The 14,234-nt window shown below is 44.6% G+C and overlaps 1 pseudogene; it reads left to right on the forward strand.

Annotated features, from left to right (window-relative positions):
- Nucleotides 1-14,018, forward strand: part of LOC108527480 (nuclear factor NF-kappa-B p100 subunit-like) — a 38,662-nt pseudogene extending 24,644 nt beyond the window's left edge.
- Nucleotides 14,019-14,234: the final 216 nt, after the last annotated feature.

A 14,234-nucleotide genomic window follows, 5' to 3' on the forward strand; every position in this document is an offset into this window, starting at 1 on the left:
TGAGGTATCTGAAGACTCAGTGTCACCGTGTCTGGAGACCTGACGCAGCTGTGGGCTGGGACACCCTCCCAGGCCCTCATTACCAGTTACTTGACTCCACCCGAATTGGTGGTTCGCAAGATCAAGCATCCCACATGAGAGTGGGCAGAAGCTGTTTTTTCAGTTTTGACCTAGCTCAGAAGTCATACAGCTCAATTATTCACTCTTAATTAGGCTTGAGCTACTTCAAAGCCACTAAGATTCAAGGAGAACAGCCATGCTCCGAACATTTGATGGGGAGTGGCGAGGTTTGGTAGGGCCGGTAGGATGGACATTTTTGCCACCATTTTGGAAAACACTTCTATTCACGTTACATTTCACTGAGTCAAGTGCAAACAGATTTATCTACTATGGATTTTGCTAATGTCTTGATCCAATTAGAAATTCATTTTATTCAAAAAAAATGCAACGGTTCGATGAGTTATGCATTACAAGGTGATGGATATACTTAATAGCTTTAGATGCGAAAAGTTATCAGTGCCGCTGCTTAAATAAATACTGCCTGGCGTAACATTATATTTTTTGAGAATGATTTGAGAGTTGCTAAATCGAACTGCAGGATCCGATTGTCCAGGGCTATTCTCACTCTTCGTGTGCGACTGTCTATGTATGGGCAATTCTTAAATTTCTGGGCTTCGTTTGTGAAGTAGTATATTGTGTAGGTTTGTTAGGAGGTATGATCATGCTTGGTTGGTGTTGATGAAGACTCGTTAAGAGCTAACTTATATTTTTTAAGATAGAGTGGCTTCAAATTTTTATGGTCTAAATAGGTGAAAAGGAAGAGAATTAGAATCAATAGCGTACAATATCCTTAACGAGAACAAGGAACTTAATGTGGAAGAAATGTTAATTTGGAGGTGAAAAATGCAACAAACATTTTAAGTGATGTGGTTAGTGGAAAAATAGGAAAATTTTTTATTTTTTCTTTTTCTTTATATTCCAACAAAATTTTCACACAAACGAATTGCTTGTATAATGTTTATATCGGTGGCCTATACTGAAATAATAAAGCCACTTCCCGTTACAAGAAAAATAAAATGTTTAAAGGTGTAATCCTCATACTCCAGTTCCCTTTAAAATTCATCGTACTGCCGGGGCCGGTGCTCAGCTATACAACCAGCATTTGGGAGGGGCCAGGACGGGCGGATACACGGCAGGAGATCGAGACTCATGGGAGACACCGGTGAAACCCCGTCTTACTAATAGATCAAATCTAGTAAACACATAAAGGGCGATTAGACGTAAGATTACAAAGTTGCAGAGGCGAGACCTATAAAAATCTCCAGCTTTCGGGAGCTAGATCGCTATGACTGAAAAAACAAAGAATGTAGTATATCCCAGAACTACCTCCTGGGTAGAGTCACCTGGCGAGACTGAGATGGAGCTTTAAGACCTAACACAATGCACTCCACGATAACTAGGGCCAGAAAGAGCAAAAGATAGTCGCTATCAAAAAAAATCTAAATAAAATAGAAATCAAAAAGTTAAATTTAAATAATATAAATAAAATAAAATTCATCATATTGATCTGTGTTATACTTTGGTCTCGTCAAGACAGCACACCTAGTGTTGCAGCCTATAGAGAAAGGAAAGAAAAATGGCTTAAAACTTAATGACATGTTACAGTCTGAATTACTCATACATACTCAGCCAATCCCTGCTGCCCAAAAGACCATCTGTCTCCCTTTAATGTCTCCGATAACCATCTATATGTTTCACATTTATCACTCTGGCCCTAATGCATTTGCCAAACACATGAATATTTAAATATCTAAAACTATTGCATCAACAGAAAATGTGACAGATTTACAGTTGGGGTTTTTTCCTTTGAGTAACCAAAGGAAAAAGCTGTGCACCTGTGCTAGGGACTGCAGGGAAACTCAGTTTCCCCTGAAGAGATCTAAGAACCCAAAATCGAGACCTTTAGGAATAACGATAGCCGTGCTTGTCAGTGCTTACTCTGTCCTAGGCTCCAGGCTGCTGTTTGTCCTCTGTTACCTCATTTTATCCTCCTCACAGTTCTATGAGGTCTGAAATAGTATTAACTCCTCCTTACAGGGGAGGAAGCTCAAGCTCACAAAAATCAAATGACTTCCCACAGCCAGGAGGTGGCAGGGTTGGGTCTCAAACATCTTTTCTCCCAGCACCAAAACTGTGCCCTGACCACTGGCCTCCTGCAGCAAGCAGCCACGCACTCACAGCAGTGCTGCCGCCGCAGGCTCTCAGCACTCAGGTTCACTGGGGTGGCAGGCAGAGTTTTAGCAATGACATTCCTCCCGGAGCATTTCCTCACAGAAAAGTGACGGCCAGGATTCCCACCAGGCCTCGCCGTCACAGAAGAGGTCACTTCCTTGGGCCTTACAAAACCATGCTGCTGCTGTCTGTTTCTTCATAACAGGACACGTACATCATCCTTCCATGGGATTGGGAGTGGGTGTATCAGGCTGTTTTTGTGTCGTAAAGGAACGTCTGAGGCTGGGTAATTTACAAAGAAAAGAGGCGTAGTTGTTTCGCGGTCTGCTGGCTGTACAGGAGGCATAGTGGCAGCACCTGCTTGACTTCTAGTGAGGCTTTTACTCATGGCAGAAGGCAACGAGAAAGCAGGCAGGTCACATGACGAGCGCGGGAGCAAGAGCGAGATGGGGGAGGAGCCACACACTTTTAAACAACCAGATCTCGTATGAAATCGGAGTGAGAACTCACTCATCACCAAGGAGCTGGCCCAGGCCATTCAGGAGGGATCCATCTGCACGATCCAAACACCTCCCACCAGGCCCCACCTCCAACATTGGGGGTTACATCTCAACATGAGATTCAGAGGGGACAAATATCCAAACCATATCAGTGAAGGTATGCAATTAAAGAAAAGTTACAAGCCCAATGGCAAAGAATAACGGCATGAGAAATATCTAGACCAACTTACATCAGCATCAAGCTCGCCGGAGAAATTCAATCTTGTAAGTCCCATTGGAGGTTCTAAGATGGTCGAAGGTGGGACCATGAGAAAGGGGAGAAAACACTAATATGCAACATTTGGAATGAGAAGCGCAAACAGCGACCTAGGCGGAGGGGCTTTATAAAAGCATGTGCAGCGTGAAACTAGTAACTGCTGGTATTAAGCGTTTTTCTAGTCCGACTTTCATAAGCACTACTTCAGCTGACATACAAACATTCCCTGAAAGGAAAGTGTGACTTTTATTCGGGGTTTGTTTTGTTTTGTTTTTAGGATTGAAAGGAGGAGAGAATCGGTTGTTCAAGAGCCAACCCCACTACCACCCTCACACAAAAAAAGATTCATTCGCTTTTCTTCTTTTCAGGAACCGTCTGCTAGAGCTGAAGGCAACATTTTTCATGAAGCCACCACGATCTCGTTGAACAACGTAATGTTAGCGCCAGCAGTTACCTTGGAACGCATCTCTGCCAAAAGCCTTATTTTCCAAAGGAGGAAACTTGGATGCACTTTTCCAAATTCACTTAGCTAATTAGTGAAGAGCCTCTCAGAACGAGTAAGTTCAACATGTTGGCTCAAACAAGCCTTTCTTGTGAGTGTTTCCCTAAAAACTCCTGTTACAATGAAGCCATTGTTCCTTCAATAAGCCATTAACATGATTGCTGTTGAGGGATGACATTCATCCGAGGAAGAAATGCTTATCAGGCCACTTGAGGTCAGACTCACCCAACAGAGAAGCTCACGTATCCTGCTTTAATGAATCCATCGCATCAAAATTTGGAACCTGTTGCAAACAGCTGAATCTGCCACAACCTACCTACATGGGTTTTAGTATTAATTATCACTGACAGTGTCCATTGAAATGATGTGCATAGTATGTAAAGCTTTGTTTGCTAATATATTGAGGGAATTGGAGAGCCAGTTAAATAATCAAGCACTGTAATTCACACATTTTCATTTACATTGCCCCCATAGTCCCTACTGACACACCTAGGAATCATAAACTCATAGGCTGCCAGCACAGGAAGCTGTCTGAGTGGTCATCGCAGCCCAACTATCTCACTCAGTAGTTCTCTGGTTTGTCTTCTTATCACATTTTCAAACATCAGAATCTTTGGTGGCACACAAGAAAGGCCCAAACAACTCACAACAACCCCAAACAAATCATCAAGAATCATGATGCTGTCATCCCAACAATGTAAGTGCCCAGAAGAACAAAGCCATCATCACCTTCCCATTGGGCCCCCTTCATCCCGGCGCCACTGTTTGACCAAAACTCATTTCTGCTGCATCTCAGCTTGTCCTGACTAAACCCAAGCTCTCCTGGGCATGAGCTGGAAATGCTACTACTCACAGCAAGCCTGCCTGACTCCACGTCATTCCCCACAACAGCTCAGCTCAAATTCCTCCCAATAGACGCTACTGAAGAGTACTTCTCTGACTGGAGCAATATGAATTCATTCATAAGTGATGTAAATCAGGCAACAGTCCTGTGAATGATCGAGGATACACCAGAGCGCCACGGCCCAGTGCTTAAGAAACACTCCTCCACCCTAAAAATAAAATTTAGGGTGAAGACAGAGAACCATGAATGCACTAAGAAACCTGAATTCTAGAATGGCTTCTTCCATTCATTAGCAATGTGACTGGAAAAGCAGTCTTTGATTTTCACACTATCAATGACACATTTGGAAGACATACTGTCTTAGGAGTCTTCTAGTTTAAAGTTTCGTGGTTCTAAGCAATATCACAGTGGTTCTCTGAATGGTGTTACCCTCTAAATCTATAGATGGTTCCTGAAAGATCAATTTACATAAATAAATTGGATGACTTTTCTTTCTGCTAGGTACTAAGCCAATTCTGTCATCAAAATGTATTTAAGCCACTAGTATAGAAGAAGCTATGCCAGCTGAAGATCAGGAAACAGCCTAATAATACCAGTTTCTTGACAATCAGGAAGATTGGTTAAAGGCCAGATAACACATCCCTTGTTAGAAATGCATCATCACATAATAATGATTTGGGTGTAAAGTAAAGTTTTTTCCCTGTGCTCTTCATCCTTCATATGAGCGTAAAGCACACTTTTATCAACATAGAGAAATGGATCATTAAAAACATATGCATAACAGCATGAAACATTTTACAAACTACACCAATTGACATAGCAAATAAAAAATGAACAAATTAAGACATAGGACGAAAATAATAATTTTAATCCCTTTTAATTATATAGCAGTTAAAAAGTAATAACAGTTTAAGAAAATCAAACTATCTTCCACAACTGAAAGTATTCATTGTAATAAAAGTTAATTAGCATTTTGTACCAATAAGACGGACATTTTTAATATCCTGAATTGTTTGAGTTTTCAATTTATTTTTTCTAGATCCCTTTAAAAATTGTATTTCTTCTCATTCAATATTAATATTTACCTTTAGACAAATGACTTAGTCACCACAAAATAGCATAGTGCCCAAGGCCATGCCTATGAATTATGAAATGGCTTCAGAGACTCTCAAAGATTCTCCGAAGTTGCCACATAAAGAAATGACAATTGATCCAACATAAAACCACTCAAGGAAATTTCATCCAGGGTTTGAATCCCAGGACTACTGGAAGCAGTGTTATCAAAGCTCCCTGAAATACCTCAGTGAAACTCATTAAATTCCTGGCTGCAGAATCAGCCCATCTTTCCCAGGACCTGCTCACTCCCGGGCATGGGGCAAGCTGCCCATCCCAGGTATCAGCGGGTTATCTAAGGGTCTGCTCTGACCTGCGCTTGAAATTCTAAAGGGATTCCTGTTTCAAGGCTTCTGAGTTCCCAGAATTTGGGGTCTGACATGGACACACCCTCCCACTTGCTTTAGTTCAATTTTACCAGACAGTTTGAATTTTTGTAGAAGGTTGAATAATGGCCCCCAAAGGAAATCCATGCCCTGATCCCTAGAACGTGTGAATATCACCTTAAGCAGGAAAAAGGACTTGGTAATTGTGTGTAAGGATCTTGAGTTGGGAAGGTTACTCTGGATTATCCAGGTGGGCTCTAAATACACTCATGGTGTCCTTCTCACAGAGAGGCAGACGGAGAGTTGATAGAAAGAGGAGAAAGCCATGGACAATGCAGGCAGGGGTGGGAGCGGGGTTGCCACATGCCAGAGAATAGCAGCAGCCACCAGAAGCTGGAAGGGACAAGGCACACATTCTCTCTTCAGCCTCCAGGTGAGCAAGCCTCTGCTGAGATTCATTTCAGCCCCGTGACATTGATTTGGACTTCTAGATTCCAGAAACTTTAAAGCTGTTGTCGTAGCCACCATGTTTGTGGTAGTTTCTTACAGCAGCCACTGGAAGCTAATACAATTTTCAACTGGACTTTCCACTATTTTCCACTGATCATGACCTCAGAAGCAAACTTGGATATAGTATTAAGCATCCCTAAAAGACCTTGTACAGACACATCTATGCGTATGGCATTAAACACCCCCAGGAGACCCTCTGCAGACAATATCTCTGCTCATGATATGCAACACCTGTCAGAGATCCTCTGCAGACAATCTCTATGCTTGTTGTTCCAAGAACCACTCTCATAACTAGTTTTTTTTTTTTTGAGAGAAATATCCATTTTTGTTGATGTTAATAAGCAATTCAGCTTGCTAAACTCAGGAAAATATAATTTTAGGTTCCGGTCTTGGTAACTAGTCTTCCTTTATATGCAAATACAATTAGCATTTTCATGCAAAGTAGCCAAAACTAAGGAAAAAATTTAATTCTATTTTCAATCTACTGAACAGTTGTAATTATATTTATTTGTCAGTTCAGACTCAATCCCAATTATAGGTCATAGGGGAAAGTTTTCAAATAAACAATTTATCTAAAATATGATCAATTTTAGAGGATTTAGTAAAAACAAAACAACTTTCTAGAAGTGGCTCTTTCCTTTGTTAATAAACTTGGATCCTATACAGGCTTTGAGATATGTGTGATTTCCAACAAATGTGGTGTTAAATAAACACTTCCATATAGAAATATAATAAGTGCAACCATCCTGAAGTGGGACTGCTGCATAATGTGTTTCATTCACACCAAATTCTCATTAGAAACACCTGGGCCCATCACTGCTGCCCCTGGTGAGTGCTGCCATGCTGTCTGCCAGCCAGGAGGTGCCGAGCAACCACATCATCACCCCAAATCTCCAACCTCACAATGATGCCATTGGTGCATTAACTGTCCTGTGATGGAGAATTTCCCACATAAATGATTCCCACTCACCCAGACACGGACCAATGAAGTCTGAGGGCACAGCAGGCAAATGCCATCGTACGTGGAGAACTAATGTTGTTCACAGTGGTGAGATCAGCAAAGTCAAAAGTGGCATTTTATCATAACAAAGACAGAAAATGTGCAAAATTACTCACCTTTTAACATCTCAAATATGAATACAACTTTTGTTACAGGAGCAGTTTTCAAGCTATAAATTCTTTTTTTTTTTTTTTTTTTTTTTTTTTGAGACGGAGTCTCGCTCTGCCACCCAGGCTGGAGTGCTGTGGCCGGATCTCAGCTCACTACAAGCTCCGCCTCCCGGGTTTACGCCATTCTCCTGCCTCAGCCTCCCAAGTTGCTGGGACTACAGGCGCCGCCACCTCGCCCGGCTAGTTTTTTGTATTGTTTTTAGTAGAGACGGGGAGCTATAAACTCTTTTAGACCCCGCAGGCCGCTGCACCACCTTGGAGGTGATCACTTTGTTCATTCCTGGAAGTTACTACAGGAACTAAGCCACATCCAGACATTGCCTAGTTATAATGATAGATTCTGGAAAGATGGGAGCTGTTTATTTCCTTTTTTAACCTTTTGAGAATCTTGGAAACATTGAATCATTTCATGCAAGTTTATGTACTTTAAGCAACGATATATCCAGGAATATTTTAAAGTAAGAGAAAGTTAAAAATGATCCAGGAAGATTTTAAAGAGGAAGTTTGTATACACACACGTACATACACACATGCACATACATGTGGGCATGTATAAATATATATAAAATATGACTCTAGGTATGTATTAGATGAGATTCCCAGCAGCTGTAACTTGGACCAAGCTGAAACTCAGAGCACAGTAAGAACTTCTTTGCCTCACCCACTTAGATACTCATGTGGACCAATGTTTTAATCTTCCCTGGGACATTAGTGAAGGATGGAGGGAGCATGGGGCCTTGTGTGCCTAAGGGAGTTGAGAAAAGGAAGTCACCAGGGCAGGAGGAGCAACCAGAGCAGCTGTGGGGACCGTGACTAAGGCCGGCCTGCCCTGAACGGCCATGTGTTCTCTGACTGATGGCTGCAGGGGCCTCACAACCTCCCATTTCCAGAGCCCGTACACACCGTGATCGGGCTGACCCCACAAGCACTGGAGCACACTGCCCTGAACACTGGGACAGCTCGGTGGAGGCTCAGGACCGGGCTCCAGTCACAGCCAGCCTGTTGTTCCGTAAGGTGGGATGGGAGTGGTGCTGCGGACTGAACGCCTCTATGATGACCTATCCAGTGGGCTTTTTCTCTCTGTTCTTGGCAATCTTGGGGTAGAGTTGATATTTTCTCCTGGTACTGAATGTTCAGGACCCACTGGACCGTGCAGCTTCCTCCTGGACCCCTTCTCCTCGCCATCAACTTTGTCTCCATACCCTGGCCCTATATCATGTCCCCTGCCTTCTTCTCCCAGGGGAGCTGCGGCCTCTCTGCTCTTTGCAACCAGCACTGCAGCAGACACAGGACTGTCCCCAGAGATGCTGACGCCCTAACCCCTCTGTGGCTGCATTTGGAGACAGGGCCTTCAAGACACAAGTAAGGGTGAATGAGGTCATAGGGCTGGATCCTAATCCAGTATGACTGGTGTCCTTATAAAGAGAAAAAGAGACACCAAGGATATGCACAGAGAGAAGGTCATGTGAGGAGGACAAGCAGAGAAGGCGAGCCAAGGAAAGAGGCCTCGGGAGAAACCAACCCTGCCAACAGCAACAGCTGGACCTTGGACCTCCAGCCTCCAGAACCGCGAGAAAACAAATGTCTGTTGTTTAAGCCGCTCAGTCTGCAGGCCTTTGTTATGGCAGCCCCAGCAGGCTAATGCACATGGATCTCCGACACAGGACTCTCTGCTCGGTAACTACAACGACCCTGGAGACATACTTGACTCTATCTCAGGCTGGCAAGAGCCACCTCCATACTCCATTCTCCAGGAGCAAGGACCCAGACCCATCCTGAGGCCTGGCACAAGATGCTACCGAGGGCATCGGTCTGTGAAGCCTACAGTTTTGTGAAGAACTGTTGCTCTAGATGAAGATTCTGGGGTCCCAGTGACCCAGGTCTCCTGGGGAGGTAAAAAGCCACAGCCTGAGCCTGTCTCCCTTCTCGCTGAGCAGCTGTAGCTAGGCTCACCCTTCCAGAGCCCTGCACAGCGAGAGCACAGTAGACAGAGGGCCACACCCCCTGCAGAACTCCCCACCCCACATACTGCCCTCTGCATGTGACCACCACACCTTGACCATGCTTTAATTCGACTGTAATTTACTGGGACCACCAAGTCATTTTCACCCTTTTCTTGTAACAGTGGCAGATATAAACATTAACAGATGGAAAACTGTTTTTCTATTTTAAATGTCTCCATGGGATAAACCGCTCACAGATGATACTACCTGATCGTGTGGACTGGCTTATCAAATAAAACTCTGCTGCCTACATTTTCCGGAGGGTGTGATGTAACAGGAGTAGTCAAGTGATCTTTATTTTCTAAATCTAACCTGAAATTTATATTAGTATCAAGAAGCAAAATGAGAGAAAATAAAATCACTTGCATAAAAAAGAGCTATCTATCCTAAAATTAAATATATAAAACTCAACAATATTTCAAGGAAAAAATACAAAACCTTATGACTTGATTTTTTTTCTTTGCAGTGTTTCAGGATTTGTACTGCTAGGGTGAGATGGAGGCTGAGTGAAGCCAAAAGGTAAGTCACTTCCATTTCCTGGATAGAGGTGTGCAAGAAAAACCCAGACTGTGATGGAAAAAAAGGAGGCCCAGGGCCCCTTGGTGGGGAGCCAGCTGGGATGGAGGGTGCAGAGTCCTGGAGGAGGTGGAAGAAGAGGTGGTGCTCTTAACAAGACCTCTCCTCTCCATTTGGACGCACATGAAGCACTGGATTGGAGAATGGCAGAGGAGGAGGAGGGAGAAGGAGAAGGGAGGGGAACATAGCCTGGTAGCCAAGGGGAGGGTCTGAGGAGAGACATGAGGGACACTTCGGTCTCAGAGGAACCATGACCCTGAGCACAGAGGTCAGGATGTATTTACTCCCTGCCTAATGCCCCACAGGATTGTCAAAAGCATTAAGATCCACTCAGCTGCTCCTCACCTGCACATCAAGGGCTTTTCTCTCCAGATAATTTTACTAGAAGGCTGTGGCACTCAAATCACAGACTTGGACTTGTCCAGGCTAGCAGTCATTTCAGAGTTTTCATCTCCTTCTATTACAGGATAAACTTACCAAGAGTGTTGCGTTTTGCAGAACTGTGTTGAACCACTACTGGAAGGCTCCTTGTCTCCCTGTAAAAAAAATAAGCCTGTTTTATTACTATTATTAATAACCAAAGACTAAGTATCAATAAAGACCAAAACGAGTGAAGAAAGTGGCAGCCTTTTATTTGCAAATATGCACGCACTCTCGCGCGAGGTTCACTGGTCCGCGGAAAAGGGCCCAGGGAAGTCGAGGCGGCGCTCTCCGGTCAGGTACTCCGAGGAAGTCACGCCGGCTCCTGCCGGCGGCGGACTTTTATGCATTGTTAAGGGAAAGGGGCGGGCCGTGGGTGGGACAGGGGCGTTTCCATAGGCGTGGCTAGGTAGGTTTCGGTTTTCCCAGATTGACGTCATGTGGCGCATGCTCAGTTGATCTGCATTTTCCCGGGGCGCGGGCTGCATTTTCCCGTGCGCGGGTAAGTTGGTGATGAAGCACCCGGAAGCAACAGGTACTGCTCCATCTGGTTCACCTTCCTCCATCTTGTCCCTTCTCCCTCACCCAAACAAAGCCGTGTTTTACTGCCTGCAAAATTCCACCTGAAAGCAAGAGAACTGCAAACAACTGAACTCCCACAGCCCGTCCACCATCTCCCACTAGTACACGGGGCAGTGAAACTTAATGCCATGTAGTTGGTACCCCTTCTGTCTCCAGCATCTTTGGACAGGAAAATACTAACAATGAAGACACTACCTATCACAATTTGTAGGCTAGAGCTAACATCATTCGACAGGGAAAGGTCATACAATTCGGCACTTAAGAAAACTGAGGCCGGGAGCAGTGGCTCACGCCTGTAATCCCAGCACTTTGGGAGGCCGAGGCAGGTGGATCACAAGGTCAGGAGATCGAGACCACCCTGGCTAACACAGTGAAACTCCATCTCTACTAAAAATACAAAAAATTAGTCAGGCCTGGTGGCGGGCACCTGTGGTCCCAGCTACTCGGGAGGCTGAGGCAGGAGAATGGCGTGAACCCGGGAGGCGGAGCTTGCAGTGAGCCGAGATCACGCCACTGCACTCCAGCCTGGGCAACAGAACGAGACTCCGTCTCAAAAAAAAAAAAAAAAAAAAGAAAACTGAAAATGAACTGAACAATTGAGAATATCACTAAGAAAGTTAAAAATTGAAAAAGAAACAAGAAAATGAGAGCAATGGAAATAATAAAATATTGGAACAAAATGTTTCAGATCTCTGAAAAATTGGAGTGCTTCACAGGAAAATCTTATATAAAGTAGACATTTTTTCTTTTGTTAACTTTTAAACAGTGAATGCAGAAGTTAAACTGGAATGAGTGAAAGAAATCCAGACATAGAGGAAAATAATGTTTCAGAGCTCAGTGCAGGGCCAGGAAGAGAAAGGAATGGGTGGAGTCCTGCCTGAACCTCTGCCCATCCTCCCACCCACCTCCCCATTCCCCATCTGCACTCCAAGAGAACAGCAGAGCTCCTCCTGCCCTGGTCAGCTGCCTGGTCTTCCTAGGGGCAAAAACCAGAAACTCCCCATTCTGTGTTGCCTTGAGCTCTCTCCTGCACCTCTCCACCCTCAGCCATAGCCAGTCAGTACTGGCCACTCCACCTGCAGCCTCAGGACCAGTCTTCCACAAAGGGCACAAACGCGAAGAGAAGCTCTGCAAAGCTCTCTGAGACTCGCCATCCCATCTTGTTCCTCCGTTCTGACTTCTGCCTCATTTCCCTGGGTTGTCCTTAGCACTCCCCATCCAAGTAAATGCCCAGGCCCCAGGCACTGCAGGAGCGAAGTGCCTGATTGTTTGTAGTCCCAGCCAAGGCCTGTGATGAACCCTGGCCAACATCGCATAAAATCTACTTTCCCACAATTGTTCAATTTCTAATAGTCCTGAAAATACTGGGGGAAAAATGGGATTTTCACTTTAGTGGACATATTTCTAACTAGACAGATCAAATCATGGATAAAAATGTCATTGTATGTATATAAAATGTTAAGCAAATTGTCCTGAAATACCCATATAATACCTTGTCAAGAATTAAATTCTGATTGTGTCTGTATTTGGAAAGTGCAAAGAAGAAAATAATTCACAACAAATAACTTACACATGTCTAAGTTTCTTATCTTTCTGACTGTGTTACCAAGTGGTAAGTGGAAAGGACATCAAAAATTCCCCCATAAAACAAATATTATGGTGATAAGGCTCAAGTTTAGGTCATTGTGCCTCTGATGAACCCGAAATATCTTTTTTAGCGAACGGTGCCCTCTTATAAGCACAACATAATGTTTTTGTTAACATATTTGGGTTTGCTGCTTTCTTAGGCGACACTCCTACCTTGCATTTTTTTTTCTTTTCTTTTCTTTTTTAAGAGACAGCATCTTGCTTATGTTGCGGAGGCTGGAGTGTGATGGTGCAATCATAGCCCACTGCAGCCTGGAACTCCTGGGCTCATGGGATCCTTCTGCCTCAGCCTCCTAGGTAGCTGGGACTATGCGCGCCCGCCACCACTCCCAGCTGCTTTGATCTCTCTCAGACGACTGTACGTCAGTACGTTCAGAGAAGTATGAAGCACCAGCAGCATCCTGGGTAGAGTCCCTGATGAGACAGACAGACCATGTGGACATTAGCGGGTGGCACTGGGAACCTTAGGATGCACTAAAACATGAAGCTTCTTGAAATCGAGGCATTTAACAGAAAATAAGAGATCACTAATTACTTTGAGGAGGGAAATACTGTGAGGAAAAGATATTGAGAAAGATATTTCAAACTGGGTGAGGTAGCTCACGCCTGTAATCCCAACAGTTTGGGAGGCTGAGGCTGGCGGATCACTTGAGGTCAGGAGTTTGAGACCAGCCTGGCCAACATGGTGAAACCCTATCTCTACTTAAAATACAAAACATTAGCCAGTCATGGTGGTGCACAGCTGTAATCCCAGCTACTCCAGAGGCTGAGGCAGGAGAATCGCTTGAACCTGGGAGATGAGGTTGCACTGAGCTGAGATCAAGCCCCTGCATTCCAGCCTGGGCAACAAAGCCAGACACTGTCTCAAAAAATAAATAAATAAATAAAGATGTCTCAAGTTCGTGCTTTTATAACTTTCTCACCCATTAAAAGGATTGAATGTCGTGCATCCACAGAGCAGGCTGAGGACTTGGGAGGCACTCAGTTAATTTGAAATCCTTGCTGGTCCACAGGCCAACCTCGTGACCTTGGGCAAGTCATCTTCTCCTAGCTTGAGTTTCCACATTTCTAAAATTCGTAAAGAGGGACTTCCCCAGGGATACTGCTGGATTCCGTGAGATTCTCCACATTATGTTCAGTCATTCCGAGAAGCAGCCAGGGTGTCCTGGGAGGAGCCTGGGAAGAACCGCTTTGTGGGAGGACCGTGGGGCAGCGGGGAAGGGGAAACCACGGGCAATGGGACCACACTAGCACGGCACCGGGGCACCTGCCCAGAATACGCAGGGGCTCAGGAAGCATCTGCTCACAGAGAAGGTGAAGAGCGCTTTAATGAATGAAGCCATCACTGAGCAGCCTGCAAACGACCTTGCCTGGCGACCACCTACTCAGGTTCAGAAAACTAAAATGATCCTTGCTGCCTGAGAGGAGTCACCCTCGGATCCATCCAGCAATGAGTAGACGCTCTTGCCAAGGCCTGGCAGTCTCGGCCCTTCCCACAGCCTTATGGCTTCCTTTGTTGGCAGCTCTCTCTCTCCCTGGAGATCTGTGCTGCC

The sequence above is a fragment of the Rhinopithecus bieti genome, unplaced genomic scaffold, assembly GCF_001698545.2.
Source record: "Rhinopithecus bieti isolate Rb0 unplaced genomic scaffold, ASM169854v2 scaffold_4654, whole genome shotgun sequence".
Classification (NCBI taxonomy): domain Eukaryota; kingdom Metazoa; phylum Chordata; class Mammalia; order Primates; family Cercopithecidae; genus Rhinopithecus; species Rhinopithecus bieti.